This window comes from Rhinoderma darwinii, chromosome 5 (assembly GCF_050947455.1).
Source record: "Rhinoderma darwinii isolate aRhiDar2 chromosome 5, aRhiDar2.hap1, whole genome shotgun sequence".
Lineage (NCBI taxonomy): Eukaryota > Metazoa > Chordata > Amphibia > Anura > Rhinodermatidae > Rhinoderma > Rhinoderma darwinii.
Window position 1 is genome coordinate 84,210,682 of NC_134691.1, and position 23,403 is coordinate 84,234,084.

Genomic DNA, 23,403 nt, shown 5'->3' on the forward strand with positions numbered 1-23,403 from the left:
TTACTATGAATTATTTATAAGACTTGGGTCAGTGACTGCTAGGACCCCCCCCCCCCTCCCATACTTAATTTTATTTTCTGAATTACATGTTTTTATTCATTTTCTTCATTGTTATGGGGGAAGCCCTCTTGTCTGAAATGCAGCAACATCATCGGTTCTGTAGATTTGCTTCTACGGGAGAGTGTTGTGGGCATGCTTTGTGACATGTGCAGTGATGAGGTATTTGCTAATCTATCCCGTTACCCCCGTTACCTGTTGTCAATGGTGTGATCCTGTGTTATCTGCCTCCAGCTTAATAACAGAGGTGTGTTTCATGGTAAGGCCCCCCCATCGTGACATGGGACCTTACAAAAATAAGAAATCTTCTGTCTAAAATAGGTCGTTTTCTGGCAATAGATTGCTTTTAAGTGCTGGTAATCTTTAAGATCACCTATAGGGACAGATCCCTCAAATTATGTATTTGGTTTTTGGTAGCCTCACCAACCATATGCCTTATAACTAATACTGTTTTGTATAGAGCTATACCAGAATTTGTGCATTCAAGGGCATTGTACCATCGTAAGGCTTTCTCCTAAGTAAAGGTGTTTCTTTAAGGTTTTTTTTAAAATCATATTATGCTGTTTGGTTTGTTTGGCTATTCAGGCGCTTATGTATCTGACTTCTACTATATCTAATCCCTTTTAATATCTTGATGGAGCAGACTAAGAAATCTTGTAAGACCACTCCAGGAGCCAGTCTGATTTTTCATAGACCTCAATAGAAAACATCCGAAAACATTAGGCACCTGTAAAACATTTCTAAACGCACTTGGACTTATGTGCAGGTTTTATCATAAATTGCAAAACCATTTGACCAGGCTTTGAATAATGAAGTATCTATACTTATGACCTGTGATGACTCTAACTTTTCTAGGTCAGAATTTCTACCCTTCCAGGAACTGGCTTGTTTGTCATCCCTTGTATTTCTATACATGCCAATCCTGTAGTCTGCTGCAAAATGTATTGGATCGTAGTGTCGCTTTATAGTGAAGTATTGTAATGTCTAGCATTTTTTATTTTTTTTTGTATCTGTGGCCTCCTTCAGATTCCATTTGTTCACTACAGTTACCTTGTACGTTAAAAAGCTCACAATGTACACAATAAATGTGTCAATGGAGCTCCATTAAGGGCCTTTTACACCGGCCGATAAGCGACCGGTGCAACGAGCGCCGTTCAATGAGACTGAGCTATGGATGGAGACGAGCAGTTGTTACTCCCATCGCTCATCCCCATACATTATTATCATGCCGGTAGCATGTCTCCCTGTTTACCTTGTTAACGATACGACCAGCAGAATGAGCGTTTGCTCGTTCATCTCCTGATCGTTCCCCTGTTTACACAGGGAAATTATCTGCAACAACTGTTCTTTGAACACTCGTCTGGCCGATAATCGTCCAGTGTAAAACCCCCTTTAGTCTGACAGATCAAGAGTGTCATTTTGACCTCCGTCAGCTGGTATACGGTTAACATGGCAGCCTATGGGTGACTTATGGCATACATCATAGGCATAATTTTAACGTATGCAACAGCGGCTCCAGTGGCTTCAAAGCAGCTAGTGCATCGAAATTAAGAGAACTTCCCCTCTCTGAATCCTGATGCTTTGCCCTGGGGTTTGGCCCTATGTAAGCTCCTGACGTTACTGCCCATATATGGACAGCGCTGTCAGCAGCTACCCCAGAGTAAAAGCAGCCAAGCTCAGCATGAGCAGATGAATCCAAGGGTCAGATCTATCCCTGCAGCTCTGTCCTTCACTGGGGGAATGTAAGGCCTGGGGCTGAGCACCGCTTCGTGCCCCCTCTCTGCCTGGGGGACTCCGTCACTCAATATACGTCAGCAGCTTCCCCAGGGCCAAAGTCCCCATATTGTGCCGAGAAATGGGGAGGCAGTATACCTCTGATGGAAGGCTCTCTAAGCATTGAAGCCCATTTGCAGCCCTATATCATGTTGCCTGCGGCATATGTCTCTAACACAGTGAGAAATGTTACAAGCAGTGCCAGATACATTAGAGGTAATTGTTTAGACATAATGAAGCGGCATTGGTATATTATGCAGGGAACAGAATTGTAAATCAGGACAGCAGTGGCCCATGTCTATTGCTCATACGGGCTGACCTAAACAGCAGCCTGCATTAATGCTAGTCTGATCGATCATTGTCTGAACTTGTGCATAGTTATCATATTATATCAGCTAATATAATTGTATTTTCTTGTTTATATTTTAGCACTTTGCTTCCTGAGATGAACTCTACCTCAAATGTTATCATTTTTTATATTTTTGCATGATCACCACAAAACAATTTTTAAGAAGAAATAAAAAATAAACATTAAACAAGATGTTTTCAAAATGTATATATTTTTTAAATCTTTCATTTGATTACCGAGAACTTGCAAAGATTTATAGTAATTGACAGATTACTATAGACCTCTTTTAGAGGGTATGTATACCTGTTTGCAACCATTTCATTTTATTGCTCCAATGTCATGATTAAGATATCTATTTTGTGTATACAGCCCCTATGCACACCTATGTGTGTCTATAGTTACAGACTACAAGCAAACACTGTGTAGTCTGATCCTGCAGTCCTATTCCCTTCCACCTGTCCCATACTTCTTGCTAACATACACTTAATGTCTGCACTTAGTGTTCTTGTCATGTTACATTAAATAAGTTAGGGTTAAACAGCGGAAATGTCCTTTTGCAGTAAGGGTATGTTCACACGGCCAAATTTCAGACGTATACGAGGCGTATTTTGCCTCGTTTTACGTCTGGAAATACGTCTCAAATACGTCGTCAAACATCTGCCCATTACTTTCTATGGGTATAACGCTGTATTGTCCACACGACGCATAATTTTACGCGTCGTACGGCAATTACGACGCGTAAAATTACGCCTCGTAAAAAGAAGTGCAGGACACTTCTTTGGATGTTTTTGGAGCTGTTTTCTCAGACTCCAATGAAAACAGCTCCAAAAACGGACGTAAAAAACGCCGTGAAAACGGCGTGGAAACGCCGTGAAAAACGTGAGTTGGTAAAAAAACGTCTGAAAAGCAGGCTCTGTTTTTCCCTTGAAAACAGCTCTGGATTTTCAGACGTTTTTGTTGACTACGTGTGAACATACCCTAACACTCATCGAACGAGACAGGGCTCTCCACCTCCATTAAAATTTTTCAGAAGAACTTCAGAACCAGTGTTCAGCACCCTATGTCTCTGGTTTAGGGTGCTGTACAGCAAGTTATCTACATGGTAGCTGCTTAAACCCTTTATGTGCAACAGCTCTAACAATTCGAACATAAGGCCAAACTAATGTGTGTGTGCAATAAACTTATCCAAGGATAATCTCGCATGTATTTAGGACTCAACATCTGCTGGAGAACTAAAAAAGCACAGGTGTTTTTGGTGTGCGATTTGCAACTGATTCAACATACAGCACTCCTTTACTTCTACAAGGAAAAAATCAAAGAAGTTAGTTAATCATGTTTAGGGAATTATACTGTATAGACTAAAGTATTGGGGGACACCTTTATGATTGCATTCAGGTATTTCATTCAGTCCCAATGCCACAGGTGTATAAAATCCAGCACCTAGCCATGCAGTCTACCTTTACAAACATTTGTGAAAGAATGGGTCGTTCTAAAGAGATCACTAAATTCCATCGTGATACTGTAATAAGATGCCACAATTGCAACAGGTCAGTTTGTGAGTGGTATTATTACAAAGTTGAAGCATTTAGGAACCACAGCAACTCCGCCACGAAGGGGCAGACCATGTAAAGTTAGAGCGGGGTTGCCAAATGCAGAGGCACATAGTCCATAAAAGTCACCAACGCTCTGCTGACTCAATATCTGCAGAGCTTCAAACCTCCTCTGGAATTCACATTCGCACAAACTTTGCCCCAGGAGCTTCATGCCATGGATATCCATGGCCGAGCAGCTGCATGCAAGCCTTGCAATGCCAAGCGTTGGATGGAGTGGTGTAAAGCACGCTGCCAATGGGCTATGGAGAAGTGGAAACGTGTTCTGGGGAGTGACGATTTATGCTTCTCTATCTGCCAGTCTGATGGACGAGTTTGGTGAATGCCAGGAGAACATTGCCTGACTGCATTGTGTGAACTGTGAAGTTTGGTGTAGGAGGGATAATTCTATGGGTTTTTGGTTTTTAAGTGGTTGGCCTAGGCCCATTATTTCCAGTTAACCCCTTCCCGACATTTGACGTACATGTACGTCATGGAAAGTACTGACTTCCCGCATCTTGCCGTACATGTACGTCAAACGTTTGGCACCGGCTCAGAAGCTGAGCCGGTCCCATCATCACCGGATCTCAGCTGTATCTTACAGCTGACATCCGACTGTAACGGCGGGGACCGAAATTAGCTTCGATCCCCGCCATTAACCCCTTAAGTGCAGCGCTCAAACGCGATCGCTGCACTTAAGGTGTTTGCAGCTCATCGGAACCCCAGTAATGAAATTGCCGGGGTTCCGGTGGCTGCAATGGCAACCGGAGGCCTAATACTGGCCTCCCGGTCTGCCTAGCACTGAAGCCGGTCAAGATCCGCCCGGCGGCGGAGCCTGATCGGCTTCCGTAGCTGCCGGCAAGATGGCGCCGGGTCAGGAGCTGATCCGGCGTCATCAGCGGTGGAAGTCAGCTGTACTGTACAGCTGACATCCACCTGTAACGGCAGGAACCGGAGCTAGCTCCGATCCCTGCCATTAACCCCTTCGATGCAGCAATCGAAAGCGATTGCTGCATCGTAGCGGTTACAAGCAGATCGCCAGCCCTGACAGGCAATCGGGACTGGCGACTGCTGTTATGGCAACAGGAGACACAATGGTCTCCTGCTCTGCCATTACGGAAGCCGATTTAGGCCCCGCCGGGAGGCGAAGCCTAAACGGCTTGCTGTCAGTGAATGACTGACAGATCTAATACATTGCACTACATAGGTAGTGCAATGTATTAGAAAAAAATAAATCTGACCGTTGGACCTTCAAGTCCCCTAGTGGGACTTGAGAAAAAGTGTAAAAAAAAGTATAAAAAAGTGTAAAAAAAAGTGCAAAAAATAAAAGTTTGAAAACAATAAAAGTTTCAAGTAATCAAATAACACACAATCCCCCTTTTACTCTTATCAAGTCCTTTATTATTGAAAAATAATAATAAACCATATGTATTTGGTATCGCCACGACCGTAACGACCGGAGGTATCAAAATATTATATTATTTATTGCACGCGGTGAACAGCGTAAAAAAAACCCGTAAAAAACGTTACCAGAGTTTCTGTTTTTTAGTCACTTTGCCCTACAAATATTACAATAAAAAGTGATCAAAAAGTCGCACGTATCCAAAAATGGTACCTATAAAAACTATAGCTCGTCCCGCAAAAAACAAGCCCTCATACAACTCCGTCGACAAAAAAATTAAAACGTTATGGTTCTCACAACTTGGCGACAGAAAAAATACATTCTTTTTACAAAAGTAATTTTATTGTGCAAAAAGTTGTAAAACATAAAAAAGTTCTATAAATGAGGTATCGCCGGAATCGTACTGACCCGCAGAATAAAGGTAACATGTAGTTTATAATGCGTGGTGAACTCTGTATAAAAAAAAACAAAAAAAAGCTGTGCCAGAATTGCGTTTTTTGGTTTACCTGGCATCCCAAAAAATAGGATAAAAGGTGATCAAAAAGTCACATGTACCCCAAAATGGTACCAATAATAACTACAGCTCGTCCCGCAACAAACCAGCCCTCATACCGCTACGTCTATGAAAAATAAAATTAGTTATGGCTCCAATAAGTCAGGAAATAAAAAAATATGCAGTTGTGCCCGAGGAGAACATTTCTTCTGTTTCAAGAGGCGATTTATCAAGGACCTAAAATTAGGGAACCAGGAAGGGAGGGCCCAATCATATCCGATGGAAGCGACGGTGCCCGTATTATACCAGGATAATACTTTCCCAGCAAAATTCCCCAAACTACAAAGGCGCGGAGTGTGGACCAAAAGGGGGATAAGAAATGACACCATTTATCAGTGCGACACCGGCCTGTGCAGAAAGGATTGCTTCACAGCGTAACACACATCTATGGATTATTTTTATTTTTTTATACCACCTGACTATGCCCCTTATATACTCCGCCCCGCTTACATGTACCCCCACATTATAAAACACCAGCAATACTCAAACAAATATAGTACCAAGCAAAATCCGCTCTCCAAAAGCCAAATGGTGCTCCCTCGGCCCTGAACCCTACAGCGTGCCCAAACAGCAGTTTCCTTCAACATATATGGCACCGTCATACCCGTGAGAACCCTTTTAACAATTTTTGTGGTGTGTGTCTCCAGCGTCATAAGCTGGGCATGACATATTTGCCACTGAATGGCATATCTAGGGAAAAATATAAATTTTTAATTTGCACCATCCGCAGCGCATTCATTTATGGAAAAGACCTGTGGGGTGAAAATGCTCACTACACCCCTTAATAAATGCCTTGAGGGGTGCAGTTCCATAATGGGGTCACTTATCAGGGGTTTCTTTTTATTATTTCACATCTGAGCCTCTGCAGTTGTGAACCAATACTTTGTAAATCGCCAAATTAGGCCTCCACTCCGCATGGTACTCTTCACTTCTGAGCCCTGTCATATGTCCAGACAAAAGATTAGGGCCACATGTAGGGTGTTTCTAAAACCGGGAAACACCGCATAATAATTAGAGAGCTGTCTTGTTATGGTGGCACAAGCCGGGCACCACATATTGGCATATCTATGGAAAAAAATCCCATTTTCACTCTGCAACATTGAGCGCACACTAATTTCTACAAAACACCTGCAGGGTTAAAATGCTTACTACACCCCTTGGTAAATGCATTGAGGGGTGTAGTTTACAAAATGGGGTCACTTCTGGGGGGTTTCCACTGTTTTGGGCCCACAGGTGCCCAGAAACCAATCCAGCAACATCTGCACTCCAAATGGCGGTCCTTCCCTTCTGAGCCCTGCCGTTTGCCCAAACAGCAGTTTATGACCACATATGGGGTATTGCCGTACTCGGGAGAAATAGCTTTACAAATGTTGGGTTCTTTTTTTCCTTTATTTGTTGAGAAAATGAAAAAATTTGCGCTAAAGCTACGTCTTATTGAAGAAAAAGGACTGTTTTTATTTTCACTGCCTAATTCTAATAAATTCTATGAAACATCTGTGGGGTCAAAATGCTCACTACACCCCTAGATGCATTCTTCAAGAGGTGTAGTTTCCTAAATGGAGTCCCTTTTTGGGCGTTTTCATTGTTTTGTCCCCTCAGGGGCTTTGCAAATGTGACCTGGCCTCCGCAAATCATTCCTGCTAAATGTGATCTCAAAAAGTCAAATAGTGCTCTTTCCCTTCTAAGCCCTGCCGTGTGTCCAAACAGCCGTTTATTACCACATGTGGGGTATTGTTTTACTCGGGAGAAATTGCTTTACAAATTTTGTGGTGCTTTTTCTCCTTTAGTCCTTCTGGAAATGAGAAAAAATTAGCTAAACCTACATTTTCTTTGAAAAAATGTAGATTATTATTTTCAGGGCCTACTTCCAATAATTTCTGCAAAAAAACTGTGGTGTCAAATCGCTCACTATACCCCTAGATAGTTTCCAAAATGGGGTCACTTGTGGGGGGTTTCCACTGTTTTGTCCCCTCAGGGGCTTTGTAAATGTAACATGGCCTCCGCAAACCATTCCTGCTAAATTTGAGTTCCAAAAGCCAAATGGCGCTCTTTCCCTTCTCAGCCTCGCCGTGTGTCCAAACAGCCGTTTATTACCACATGTGGGGTACTGTTTTACTCGGGAGAAATTTCTTTACAAATTTTATGGTGATTTTTCTCCTTTAGTCCTTGTGGAAATGAAAAAAAATTAGCTAAACCTACATTTTATTTGAAAAAATGTAGATTTTCATTTTCACAGCCTACTTGCAAAAATTTCTGCAAAAAACCTGTGGGGTCAAAATGCTCACTATACCCCTAGATAATTTCCTCAAGGGGTATAGTTTCCAAAATGGGGTCACTTGTTTGGGGTTTTCACTGTTTTGTCCCCTCAGGGGCTTTGTAAATGTGACATGGCCTCCGCAAACCATTCCTGCTAAATGTGAACTCCAAAAGCCAAATGGCGCTCTTTCCCTTCTCAGCCACGCCGTGTCTCCAAACAACCGTTTATTACCACATGTGAGGTATTGTTTTACTCGGGAGAAATTGCTTTACAAATTTTGCGGTGCTTTTTCTCCTTTAGTCCTTGTGGAAATGAGAAAAAAAATCGCTAAACCTACATTTTCTTTGAAGAAATGTTGATTTTAATTTTCACGGCCTACTTCCAATAATTTCTGTAAAAAACCTGTGCGGTGAAAATGCTCACTACACCCCTAGATAATTTCCTTGAGGTGTCTAGTTTCCCAGATGGGGTCACTTTTGGGGGATTTTGACTGTTTTGGCACCGCAAGAGCCCTTCAAACCTGACATGGTGCCTAAAATATATTCTAACAAAAATAAGGCCCCAAAATCCACTAGGTGCTCCTTTGCTTCTGAGGCCGGTGTTTCAGTCCAGTAGCACGCTACGGCCACATGTGGGATATTTCCTAAAACTGCAAAAACTGGGCAACAAATATTGAGTTGCATTTCTCTGGTAAAACCTTCTGTGTTATAAAAAAAATTGTATTAAAAAATGTATTTCTGCAGAAAAATATGAAATTTGTAAATTTCACCTCTACTTTGCTTTAATTCCTGTGAAATGTTTAAAGGGTTAAGACATTTTCTAAATGCTGTTTTGAATATTTTGAGGGGTGAAGTTTTTAAAATGGGGTGACTTTTTTGGGGTTTCTAATATATAAGGCCCTCAAAACCACTTCACAACTGAACTGGCCCCTGTAAAAATAGCCTTTTGAAATTTTCTTGAAAATGTGAGAAATTGCTGCTAAAGTTCTAAGCCTTGTGAGGTCATAGAAAAATAAAAGGATGTTCAAAAAACGATGCCAATCTAAAGTAGACATATGGGGGATGTTAATTAGCAACAATTTTGTGTATTATAACTGCCTGTCTTACAAGCAGATACATTTAAATTGAGAAAAATGCTAATTTTTGCAATTTTTCGCTAAATTTTGGTGTTTTTCACAATTAAATACTGAACATATCGAGCAAATTTTGCCAGTAACATAAAGTCCAATGTGTCACGAGAAAACAATCTCAGAATCGCTTGGATAGGTGAAAGCATTCCGGAGTTATTACCACATAAAGTGACACATGTCAGATTTGAAAAATGAGGCTCTGTCAGGAAGGTCAAAAGTGGCTAAAGAGGGAAGGGGTTAAAGGAAATCGTAATACTTCAGAATATCAAGACATTTTGGTCATTTGCTTCCAACTTTGTAGGGAACGTTTTGGGGAAGGCCCTTTTATGTTCTAGCTGTTGCAGTATTTGCAGCTTTCAACAGCACTCCGACATTGTGGGAGAATCAAACTGTTTTTTACTTGGGACAAACAGCAACCAACATCCGTAACCATATCAAGATGGATAATATAAGCGATAACATACACATCCTCACTAGAGGAGCTACACATAGATAACAACTAATAGTTAACACCGCACCATCTACCGTCAGTTCAAGATAGTTCCTCCAGTATTAAATTGCAGATGTTGTAATATTCCAACACCCCCTTCTCAACCGCTAAGGCTTAATCCATAAGTCCCAGCTTCTTTACCAGCCTGGAATGTCTTTTAGCGTTCAGGGGCTTTGTGAATATATCTGCGATCATGTCTTCAGTTGGGCAGTACAGCAAGTCCAGAAGTCCTTGTTCTTGAACATCCTTCAGAAAATGGAACTTCACATCAATATGCTTGGTTCTGGCATTAACCCTTTCCATCTGTGCATGTTCAAGGCAACCTTGGTTGTCTTCAAAGACCTTTTTTTTGGTTCTGATTGTTGTTCACCCAAATCTGCAAACAGTTGTCTCAGCCATATAACTTCTTGCCTGTGCTGTTGCCACATACTCGGCTTCTGTTGATGAAAGTGTTAGAGTTGTTTTCTACTAGTCCAACTGACAGCGCCACCTGAAAGAAAAAACAGATATCCACTGGTGGATTTTCTGTCACGGGGGTCTCCGGCCCAGTCGGGATCCACATATCCGGTCAGGTTACATTCATCACTTGGTGCTAACCTTAGTTTGAAATGCAAGGTTCCCTTTAAATAACGTATGACTCTTTTTACAGCATTCCAGTCCATCTGACTTCACATTGAGACCTTTCTACATAAGATTCCTACTGCTGTTGCAATGTCAGGTCTTGTAACAGTGGTAACATATAGCAATTTTCCTATTGCCTTCCTGTATGACTGTCATTTGGTAGCAAAGTACCTTGGCTCTTCATCTCCTTCAAGTAGTTGGTTTCCATAGGAGACTTTACTGGTTTTGCATCCTTAAAGCCAAAAATTTCGATCATTTCTTGAATCTTGTTCCTTTGGTTCAGAAGAAAACCGCCGTTTGAATACCGAGGTAATGATTTATGTTTCCAAGATTTTTGGTCTCAAAATTCTCATTTTAGAGTCTGTAGTATTTTTGTTTCATCCCCTTTTTGCTCAAAACAGACTAGCTCATTCACATATGAGCACAAAAATCCATCTGTCTGTCAGTGTATAGGCAGGGGTCGGCCTCACTCCTCTGGAAGCCTTCATCTGTAAGCACTTCATTGTGTATAGGCAGGGGTCGGTCTCACTCCTCTGGAAGCCTTCCTCTGTAAGCACTTCATTGTGTATAGGCAGGGATTGGCCTCAATCCTCTGGAAGACTTCATCTGTAAGCACTTTATTTATTTTAACATTCCATTCTCTTTCAGCCGGCTTTAGACCATATATACTTCTCTGGAGTTTGCACACTAAGTCTGGTCTTTGTTCATCTTTAAATCCTGGTGGTGGTGGTGGTTCCATGTAAATGTTCTCCGTTAGTTCACCATGCAGAAATGCTTTTTTTCACATCAAAATGTTTAACCTGCATTTTTCTTGTAACTGCTACTGCGAGCAAGGTTCTGACGGCAGCATGTTTGACTACTGGAGCAAATGTCTCATCGTAGTCCTCTCCATATTTTTGTGAATATCCCTTGGCAACGAGTCTTGCTTTGTATCGTTCCACCGTGCTATCTGTATTGTATTTAACTTTAAAAGTCCATTTACAACCTATGGCTTTTCTACCTAGTGACCGCTTTGTTAGCGTCCCATATTTTGGTGTCATTCATGGTTCTAATTTCATCTTCTGCAGCCTTGATCCATTTATTGGCTTCCCCTTCTGGAAGCTGGGATACATCTTCCCAAGATGTGGGTTCATATACGGTGGTGCTTGCCTTGTATGAGAGACGTACAAGTGGTTTACCTTTTTGTTTTCTCTTGTGGAACGCCTTGGTTCTGTATCTGGGTTTGGTAGCGTCTGTTCATTGGCAGGGCTTGGGCCTGCACTAACTTCAGCCATTTGCTCAGGATACATACAGGTAGTCTGATCAGTGTCAGTAATATTTTCTGCTCTGGATTCCAGTGATGTCATCACACCAGCTTTCAGATCCTCAGCAAAAGTTACACTGTATTCAGAATCCTGACACTTCGCTAACACAATCCCAACACTACAGCACATCAAGCGTAATCTCGCGAGATTACGCTGTAAACTGTCATTTCAAACGAGATTACGCTTGCTGTGCTGTAGTGTTGGGATTGTGTTAGCGAAGTGTCAGGATTCTGAATACACATCACATCCTGGCTGGAGGTAATGTATATTGATAGGACACTGCAGTAACGTTATAGTGTGTTTATGTCGCTGCGCATAGCGATATAGCTATATCGCTATGTGCTGTGTAAATGAATGGGAAGAAGTGTATGACGCTGATTGGTCCGCGTCCTACATTTCTCTCCAACGCCCACTTGGTCAAAAAGTAAAACGCAGTTGTCTAAACTCATTAGCATAAAGCTAAAATAGGTCGTAACTCCATCAAAAATGATAGTTTTTCTAAATAAAAAACTGTTGTAATCTACATTACAGCACTGATCATATTATGTACAATATAGGGCACTTATGATGTGGTGACAGAGCCTCTTAATGTCCTCACTGACTGACCTCCGTTGTGCAACCACTTCCAGCATTGCATATATATGCTCCTGCATATATTTTTCTATGTTGTCTCATTTTATACAGTTTCCTCAGCAGAAATAACTTTCTATTTAAAGAGGCTCTGTCACCAGATTTTGCAACCCCTATCTGCTATTGCAGCAGATAGGCACTGCAATGTAGATTACAGTAACGTTTTTATTTTTAAAAAACGAGCATTTTTGGCCAAGTTATGACCATTTTTGTAGTTATGCAAATGAGACTTGCAAAAGTCCAAGTGGGTGTGTTTAAAAGTCCAAGTCCAAGTGGGCGTGTATTATGTGCGTACATCGGGGCGTTTTTAATACTTTTACTAGCTGGGCGCTCTGAAGAGAAGTAACATCCTCTTCTCTTCAGAACGCCCAGCTTCTGACAGTGCAGATCTGTGACGTCACTCACAGGTCCTGCATCGTGACGGCCACATCGGCACCAGAGGCTACAGTTGATTCTGCAGCAGCATCAGCGTTTGCAGGTAAGATCGACTTACCTGCAAACGCTGATGCTGCTGCAGAATCAACTGTAGCCTCTGGTGCCGATGTGGCCGTCACGATGCAGGACCTGTGAGTGACGTCACAGATCTGCACTGTCAGAAGCTGGGCGTTCTGAAGAGAAGAGGATGTTACTTCTCTTCAGAGCGCCCAGCTAGTAAAAGTATTAAAAACGCCCCGATGTACGCACATAATACACGCCCACTTGGACTTGGACTTTTAAACACACCCACTTGGACTTTTGCAAGCCTCATTTGCATAACTACAAAAATGGTCATAACTTGGCCAAAAATGCTCGTTTTTTAAAAATAAAAACGTTTCTGTAATCTACATTGCAGCGCCTATCTGCTGCAATAGCAGATAGGGGTTGCAAAATCTGGTGACAGAGCCTCTTTAAACTGGATCTCTCATGCAGCTTTTTCAGTGCATCCCACATGCCTTTTGCAGTGCTGTCATGTAAGTTTGTCATCCTCCACTAATAAGCTTATGGTGGCCCTTGCCTGTCTATTTTTCTTGTCCCATTCCTGATAATTGATCTCTGGTCTCTCTGTAGTAATGAACTCCCACAAGTCATCTCTGGGTAGTAACATTTCTACTTTAAACTTCCAGAGCTGGTAATTATGATTGTTCAGTTTGGCCACTGTAAGTTTCAGCTCTGAGCTGCCGGCCATCTTCCTTTTTATATGTTTCTTACTTGTATTCAGGAGATGAGACCTCTGGATGATTCCTGGTATCAGTCTGATCACCAAGCTGTGCTGTTCTGTTCCTTGTCTGTGACTGGGCCCATAACTTGTTGCAGTATTTGCAGCTTTCAACAGCACTCCGATATTGTGGGAGAATCAAACTGTTTTTTACTTGGAATAAACAGCAACCAACATCCGTAACAATATCAAGATGGAGAATACAAGAGATAACACACACATCATCGCTAGAGGAGCTACACATAGATAATAACTAATAGTTAACAGAGTGCCGTTTACTGTTGGTTCAAGATAGTTCCTCCAGCATTCAGTTGCAGATGTTGTAATATTCCAACACTAGCATAACTGTGCCCCAGTGCACAAAGTGAGGTCCATAAAGACATGGTTGGGTGAGTTTGGAGTGGAAGAACTTGACTGGCCCGCACAGAGCCCTGACCTCAACCCCATTGAAGACATTTGGGATGAATGAGAACAGAGATTGTGAGCCAGGCCCTCTCATTCAACATCCGTGTCTGACATCACATCACCAATGCTCTTCTGGATGAATGGGAAAAAATTCCCACAGACACTCTCCAAAATCTTGTAGAAAGCCTTCCCGGAAAAGTGGAAGCTGTTTTAGCTGAAAACGGGGGCAAACTCCATATTAATACCGAAGGATTTTGAATGGCATGTCATTAAAAGCTTCTGACCTGAACCAGATGACCCCTTCCATTCAGGTATATTTAAGTATGTGTGAGGCTACCAGGGCCGGACTGCCCATCTGGCAAATGCATTGGCTGTCTGCATTGGGTCGCTCTCCTCTTCATCCCTGACATGGTTCTGTAGCTTCCCCCCCTCCACTCTGACCTGTCAACTTTGTCAAACGATGATGTTGAAATCGGGGATCTGTGGGGGCCATATGATCACATCCAGGGCTCCTTGATTTTTCTTCTCTTTTTTTTTTACACTGAAGATAGATCTTAATGACGTTGGCTGTATGTTTGGGGTTGTTGTCATGCTGCAGAAAAAATTGAGACAATCAGACGCCTCCCTGATTGATCTGCCTGCATTTTTCATCATTGAAAACACCATTAGTCCTGACCAAATCTCCAACTCCATTTGCTGAAGTACAGCCCCAAACTTGCATGGAGCCTCCACCATACTTCACTGTTGCCTCCAGACACTCACTATTGTACCGCTCTCCAGCCCTTCGGCAAACAAACTGCCTTCTGTTACAGCCAAATATTTAAAGTTTTGAAGTTTCATACCAGAGCACCTTCTGCCATTTTTCTGCACCCCAGTTATTTTCATGCATAGTTGAGCCGCTGTGCCTTATTTCCACGCCAAACTTATGGCTGTTTGGCCACAATTCTTCCATGAAGGCCACTTCTGGCTAGACTTCTCTGAACTGTAGATGGGCGTTCCTGGGTCCCACTGGTTTCTGCCAGTTGTGAGCTGATGGCACTGCTGGACATCTTCCGATTTCAAAGGGAAGTAAGAGTGATGTGTCTTTGATCTGCTGCAGTTTCCATGGCCGACCACTGCGTCTACAGTCCTCAACGTTGCCCATTCCTTTGTGCTTTTTCAAAAGAGCTTGAACAGAACATCTTGAAACCCCAGTCTACTTGGAAATCTTTTGCCTGGGAGAGACCTTGCTGATGCAGTAGAACTACCTTGTGTCTTGTTGCTGTGCTCAGTCTTGCCATGGTGAACCTGTGACAAACTGTCTTCCACAACTTCGCCTTTGTAGAAGTTTGGATGTTCCTCGCTCAGTTTTAAGTCTCCTACACAGCTGTTTGTTACGGTTAATGACTGTTTCAACCTACATATGAAAATGATCATCATTAGCCCCGGTTTGGTATAATTGGTTAATCATACACCTGACTATAATCCTACAAAATCTATGACTTTGTGCAAGTATACTTAGAAGAATTGATGCTGTTTTGAAGGCAACTGGTGGTGACACCAAATATTGATTTTAGATTTCTCTTCTGTTCGTTCACTTTGTATTTTGTTTAATTTATTTAAAAAAAACGAACACTTCTATTTTTGAAAGCATTCTTACTTTGCAGCATTTTTCCACAACTGCCTTTTAAACTTTTGCACAGTACTGTAGGTTACACTGTACCTGGCTCCTACGTTTTTGAGTGGACTTCTTGGACTGGGTAACATTTATACATGTCTGGTTTTAATATTTTTCACACTAAAGACATGGTTCCTTCCATTTTTTTGTAAAACATTTCCTGATGAGAAATGTGAGATGGCTAGCTTGATCTAAACTATTCCTAGCAGAGCAGTGCTGAAGAATTACCGTTGGAGGGCATTGTAAGCATTACGAACACAATGTACACTTTAATAGTTCCAGTATTTCCAGACTTTTAAGATATATGCACATACTTTAATACTTGCGAACTATAGGGTTGGCGGATCTGTAGTAAACATGGACAGTCATGACAGATTATCAGTGTGGTTTTTCAACCTGCAGTTAAAATTGGTGTCTTACTGACCCTGTGCCTCTTTACGCTAGAAACAACTGTTTGTCATAGAAAAAACTTTGCACACCCATTTTTTAGTTTTTTTTCTTAGCATAGGCTAATAAAATTAACACTTTATCCTTGCCCTTGATGGATTTTGCAAGAATCTGCACGTATTACATTCTAATTTTTGTCTGGACTTCATCCTTTCCATGTAAAATCCTTGATATATAATCGGCATGGTACACATTTTAATGTCCATAGCATACATGTGAATGGGGTTTTCTACTGCAAATTATTTGCAGATTTTCGGTACAGAGTCCGCACTAAAAATCCACAACGTCTGCATTCAATAGGCCGAGTTGGGGTATGTTCAGAGGATGCAAGATCTACTCTCCATAAAATATCCACATTTGACCATCTCAGAAATATTTTAATGTGCTACGCACACCTCTTCTGCATTCCCAGATGAGGGGAATGACAATAGGGAACTTTTGTTTTTTAGCCAACAGTTATCTTGTTTGTGTGTCTACATGTTATATCTTCTCACCCCATCCTAAACTATGCTCCCAATGAAGGTTCAACTTTGACCAGACACAATGAAATTGCGTAAAATAAAAACTAAAATGAATCTGTACGAATATAAAAAAAATCAATAAAAAAATCCTGGTGCAATTCCCTAGGCCTTATCTATCTCTCTATCTAGATATCGAGCTCTCTATCTCTACCTAGATATCGAGCTCTCTCTACCTAGATATCGAGCTCTCTATCTCTACCTAGATATCGAGCTCTCTATCTCTACCTAGATATCGAGCTCTCTATCTCTACCTAGATATCGAGCTCTCTATCTCTACCTAGATATCGAGCTCTCTATCTCTACCTAGATATCGAGCTCTCTATCTCTACCTAGATATCGAGCTCTCTATCTCTACCTAGATATCGAGCTCTCTATCTCTACCTAGATATCGAGCTCTCTATCTCTACCTAGATATCGAGCTCTCTATCTCTACCTAGATATCGAGCTCTCTATCTCTACCTAGATATCGAGCTCTCTATCTCTACCTAGATATCGAGCTCTCTATCTCTACCTAGATATCGAGCTCTCTATCTCTACCTAGATATCGAGCTCTCTATCTCTACCTAGATATCGAGCGCTCTCTACCTAGATATCGAGCGCTCTCTACCTAGATATCGAGCGCTCTCTACCTAGATATCGAGCGCTCTCTACCTAGATATCGATATAGATAACGAGTTTTCACCAACTGTGAAATTTAAAAAGTATTTCAATTATTGCAAATTTGTGCACAAAATGGTTTCTGATTTTGCACAGAATAGTAGGCAAAAAGAATGGAAACCTGATATTGAGCGCAAAGCTTCTATAACACTATGCCATGATCAGTGAATCCCAAAATAATTTTTTTTAGTGTGGGCTTAATTGAAAAACAGTGTAAAATCATTATTTCCAAATCAAGAGGAGGTGAAATAGTGGTGAATCTATCCAGGGGTGTCCTGCTTTGTCAAAATTGCTTCAACGGTGCTGCAACAATTGAACCAAGAAGTTGCACAACATCCCAATGGAATACGACCCACAGGCCTCTAGCCACCACTAAGGTTGCAGTTTGTAATAAGACTTGACAAAAATGAGTTACGTGGTGGAGTAGCAATATAGAAACCAATACTTGTCTCGCATATCATTTAATCACATATACACGTAGTTTGGTCCTGTACGAAGACCATGATACAAAACACAAAGGCAAATCCCATCCTGAATGGCTGAGGAATAATACAATTTAAGGTTTAAGGTTTTCTATTGGCTTGGTCAAAGTCTTGACTTAAATTTTAGAGTTTTTAGAATTTCTCTCTTTTATTGTTAAACTATATATAGGTAAAAAATTTAGAGAAACTTTTGTATTTTAGGGACATAGTCTCACAAATTAGTAGAATTTTACTAACAAATTTAGTAATAAGGCCTCATGCACACGACAGTAGCCGTGTGCACGGCCGTGATTTTCGGGTCGGCCGGCTGCGGACTGTCAGCCGCAAGCCGCCCGCAAATCGTAGGACATGCACATGGCCGCCGTCATTGTTTTCAATGAGCCCGGACCGCAGAAGACGGCCGTAATAGGACATGCCCGTTCTTTCTGCGGTGCGGGTTCCCGGGCCGTGCAAAGACCGCAAAAACTACGGTCGTGTGCATGGCCCCATAGAAATGAATGGGGCCGCAATTCTCCCGTGGATTTTCGGGGGAATTGCGGCCGCAAAAACACGTTCGTGTGAATGTGGCCTAAGTCTTGATTTTTTTTTTTTTAATGGTGGATCCGGTCGTTTATAGGATACATTTTCAAGGAAAACCTCAGTCTGGATCTTATTTAATGATTTATATTTGTTGTCTTTAACTTATGTATATGTAGGCGTGATATTATTGTCCTGCAGGGAATTAGAAATTCCTCCTGCTGCCCTACTGGTGCATCGGCTTTGTTCATCAACAATGGGTGTGTTTACAGACATTACGACAGTCACTGTCGGCATTACAGTGTGCCACGTTGGGCAGCAGTGTATATCAGACCGCTTCTGCTTCAATCTTTAACTTGCTCCTTCCAGTCAAATTGTCCATTTAAAAGTATTATTTTAATCTGTATAAAAACCAATGTTGTATTGTAGGAAGCTTATTCACTTTTAAGATCTAGCCGCTACCATGTTTGTTGACAATATTGCTTTTCTTGTGAACTGCTGATTTTAAAGGGTTCCTCTATCTCTCTGCTCAACCTGGCAGTCAATTACTGTACGAGAAGCTTTCTTCTTACTGGGCACACATTGCTTGGTTGAATATATGCTTGTAGATGAAGAAAGATGTTTGTCCATCAGGATACACATATGGACAGAAAAGAGCTCTAAGCGAGAGAAGCGTGGGCTGATTGGTAATCACAAAACCCCTTTGGAGTTCTTTGCTCTTTAGTTCTTTTCTACAGATCTCTTTATGAAATGTTCATTTGTAAGCCATGTGCTACCAGTATTGTGAAAACTCTGGTACAGTAGTGACCTCCGTGTTCCAAATATGTACATGTTCCAAAACTGTTCTTCAGATTTTGTGAACTATGTATTTATAGAAAATGTAAACATTTTAATACAAACTCTGAGATTTGGGATGTTAAATTGTTGTAAGAAATGCTTAGTAATGGAAAGGGATGTTAAAGATGGGTGTAGCAAAAATGGAAAGAAAAATGTTTTAAAATATATTGATTAAAGTAGACTTAGGATTATTACTGTGTTTTATTTGTGGCCCGTAATGGAACATCGATATAATATAGTAGTGGATGTTGGTTGAATAAACCCACGTTTTTTTTTTAGTGCTGCTTCGTTCTCTTTTTCTTGAATATAATAAAGCTATATACTATATACAAAACAAAATATTGGGAAAGGTCTTTTTTTTTTTTTTAAGCCCTGACCGCTTCTTTCCTCTGGTATAAATGATTAAAAGTTGTCCATTCTAATGACCAGGTAACCATGTAAAGAAGGCTGACAAATTTAGCCTGGGGGGCAAGCAAACGGCACTGGCCAATGAGTCTGGGTATATATTTTTTTGTTTTATTTATTTTTAACTGGGGACACTAAGGCCATGACAGGGTGCAGTTCTTCGGGATGTGGCTCGTTATAGATGGGGTTTGTTGGGGTATAGCTTGTTATGGAGCAGGGTTTGCCAGAATTTTTTTTCCCTATTTTATTCCCTGTATATCGTCCTCACTATAAGGACCTTACGATGGGCACAGTATAGATGGAAGGAATTGCCATACGCACATTAAATACATAAACATTAAAGAGGCTCTGTCACCAGATTTTCAAATCCCTATCTCGTATTGCAGCAGATCGGCACTGCAATGTAGATAACAGTAACGTTTTGTTTTTTTTCAAAAACGAGCATTTTTGGCCAAGTTATGAGCATTTTTATATTTATGCAAATGAGGCTTTCTTAAGTACAACTGGGCGTGTTTAATGTTAAGTACAAGTCGCCTGGTGCCGATGTGTCCTCGCTCGTCCGACACGATGCAGGACCTGGGGCAGGAAGTGACGTCACAGCGTGATCTCTGGAGAACACGCTGTGTGTCTGTGAACTGCCAGAAGCTGGGTGTTAACGAAGAGAAGTGGATGATGCTGATTCGTCAGCATCATACACTTCTATTCACAACGCCCAGCTAGTAAAAGAAGTAAAAACGCCCAGATGTACACACACAATACACGCCCAGTTGTACTTAAGAAAGCCTCATTTGCATAAATATAAAAATGCTCATAATTTGGCCAAAAATGCTTGTTTTAAAAAAAAAAAAATGTTACTGTAATCTACATTGCAGCGCCGATCTGCTGCAATACGAGATGGGGGTTTGAAAATCTGGTGACAGAGCCTCTTTAAAGAGGCTCTATCACCTTTCCTAACATTTCTGTTTTAATACATGTATTACCCATGAAATAACAATCCTGAAGCATCTTTTCTTAGAACTCTGCATTGTTCTTTTCATCTGTTATTTCTCCAAAAAATGTATGAATAAATTAAAAGTTGGCTGTTGACCTTCTTGTTAAAAAGCTGTTTCCCTAAAGACTCTTGACACTATTCAATCATTGCTGGCTGATATAATACTAGGTAAGGACAAATCCTATTGACCGTTGATTAGGGAAATGGTAGCACTCCGTTTTCCTTTAGGCCTGGGCTGCACAGACTTTTTGTATCATTATGATTCTTTTTTTTTTTTTTTTATCAAGTGACAACTGCAGTCCACAACATTGCATGGAACTCAATTTATTGCTTTGTACTGCAGCTCTGAAGTTAAAATTTGTAATTTGTTGCGTCACAAATAGTCTCCATGTAGACAAGGCCTTAGTCATACATTTCTAGGAGTAGTAAAAGAGGAACGTCACAAGACAGAGTTCTAGGTAAAGATGCTCCAGAATTGTTCTCATGAGAAATACAAGGATTTACTCAAATTAACATGTCTAAGTGACCGCTCCTTTTATAAATCTAGTGACTCACATACATGTCTTCTCTGATTGACTTTATTTTCTTCTCGATCTGGCCCAGACCGCTATGATGGTTTCTGCTGACTTCAGGGTTTCCTGCTGAGACCTCTTTGGCGCCTCTTCTGCAGCTGTCCCCAGCCTCTATAGCAACACAAGAACGTTCAGACACCTAAATAATTTCATACCTCAGACTAAACCGCTATTAAAGGGGTTGCCCAGGACATTTAAAAGACTGGCTGCAAGTAGGGGATTGAATAAAACCACAAAATAAGTATTACCTGGTAAATCCTGCACTGCTGATCTGTTGCAGTGATGTTCCGACTACTTGCACGTGACTGCTGCAGTCAATCCCTGTCCATGTCGGTCACTTGTCCACCAAGCTGCCATCATCGCCGAGGACCGTGATGGGCTGCAGCGGTCAAGGGTAGGTCGAACGTCCTCACTGCTGGACAGAGAGCGGTGAGACGCAACAGGGATTTACCATGTGAGTAATACTGATTTAGTTTGATTCCATTCCCCGCTTGCAGCTATTCTTTTTATAAATCCCGCACAATCCCTTTTAATGCAGATCCTAGACCAAATCACTAATTAAAGGCTTCCTATCCTCTCAGACATTTATGACATATTCACAGGTGCCATAAATGCACCTATATTGAGAACGGGGTCATCCATTGCCTTCTTGTGAGACAGTCGCTTTTCGGCGATTCTAGGCACGAACGAAGTGGAGAGGTAGCCATGTATGTATGTGCCTCTATTCTGTTTAATGGGAGTTACATAAACATCCTAACAGCGCTTGCTTGGCTGTTTCCATAACCTCTCCACTTAGTCCCCGTCTGAAATCGCCAGCCAGCGGCCACCTCACCAGTCGGGGAGGTTCAGCTGACCCTGTTCTCCATATAGGTGTGAGCCTTAGAACTGGGACCCGCATCTGTCAGATATTTGTGGCATATCCTGTGAATATTCCATAATTGTCTGAGATGGGTATAACCCTTTAATTCAGACCCTTAAATTCAGCCGCTTTAATTGCAGACCACTGATCAGACTGTTTTTAAATACTCGCCGCTCCTGGCTACACTGCTGTTGGCCCAGCACCTAGTCTCCGGATGTGACTTTTCGAATTTCAAATTAAAAAAGTTGATGTTATATTGATGTGGTAGCAAGTTGTTGCTCTCTTACCAATTACGGCATATTTGCGAATTGGCGTTTAAAGCCTACCTAACTTTTCAGGTCGCTTTTCAAAATAATCGGTCATTAAATGTTAATAGGTATCTCGTTATTAGCATGCTGTATTGAAACACTATTGCTTTAACATATAATACATCCTTCTTTAGCAGAATTTTACCCCCATGCTGCCATAGATCCAGCATTGCTTTGAACCCAATCACGACACAATCATAGCTCCGTAGCTGATAGAAATTACATGGTGCCAGCGCAAGAGTTAGGAGTATAACTTGTTGACTTATTACAATTGTCTTGCTTTAATGGCCAATGTCTTCTTACGGTTGGCTCAATACTTCATCATGACGTGGCCCTCTTTACTGATGCACGTTTTTTTTAAATGAATATGGTCATTTTTAGGCAGTGCAGAAAATGTGGTTTGAAAATTCCACTAACCGTACACATGTCGCACTCTGTAAGCGTTTGCTTCAATGAATGTTGCCTAACTGTTTACTATTATTATTATTATTATTATTATTATTATTATTATTTACAGATCTAAGAAAATGGAAACTTCTACCGTTTGGTCTCCTCCAAGAAGTGCTAGCGAGACCGGTTAAGACCAGAAACAAACTTAAGTGAATCCAACGGAATCTATCCAAATTCAAAATTTTAAGTATGATTTTTATTTCTTTTAACAGGATAGAATTTAGCCATTGAGGACTTCGTTCTCCTCTATGATGAAGGTTTAAAATGAATGTGGTAATTCAACCAAATGTTACAGACAACCTGATGCTAAATAATGTTTTGGAAACCAATAATTAGCCAAATAAAGTTTACATATCATAGACTGCCTTTGTCATGTTGAGATGCTCTTATTTGTTTCATGGTAAATTCATATATGCATCAGATTATTCACATTTTCAGTTTGCTTCTGCTTTATTTTATTCTGCACCCAATTTTGCTAGTTTCAAATTGCAGTATGCGATTTACAGAACTAGATGGGAGGTGGGGGGGGGGGGTGTTGCAGTTGTAGTCAAGTTGCTTTACTTCATATGTATGGCCCAAAACATGTAAATGTATTAGGCCGCTTTCACATCACATAAAAGACGTTTGAGCTTAAAAGATTTACAGGAGAGCGGATCTCCAATATGTTATGTGAATGGGGTCTTCTATGTATTTATCGGTTTACTGTTGCGGTAATTTTTCTACTTTCTGCCTCCGCCCTATGAATATATTAAAGGGGAAATTCCACCAGAAGTTTTGACATACTATAGACCCCTAACAGGAGATCACATAATGGGGTCTGCAAGCTTGTACTTCTGCTGATGTCTAAAACTATGGCACCCAAACCCCTTTGGCACCACCCAGAAATTTTTATCTATTTCTGGGATCAACTTTCTAAGTAAACTTCCATTGATTTTATTGCCCCTATT

General features: G+C 41.1%; 1 protein-coding gene across 1 annotated transcript in view; it reads left to right on the top strand.

Moving 5' to 3' along the window:
* Positions 1–23,403, top strand: part of PLAG1 (PLAG1 zinc finger) — a 38,799-nt gene that overhangs the window by 9,724 nt on the left and 5,672 nt on the right. The window contains exon 2 of the mRNA XM_075828321.1: positions 22,524–22,643. The gene's annotated coding sequence lies outside the window, so the exon portion shown is untranslated. The remainder of the gene's footprint in view (positions 1–22,523; positions 22,644–23,403) is intronic.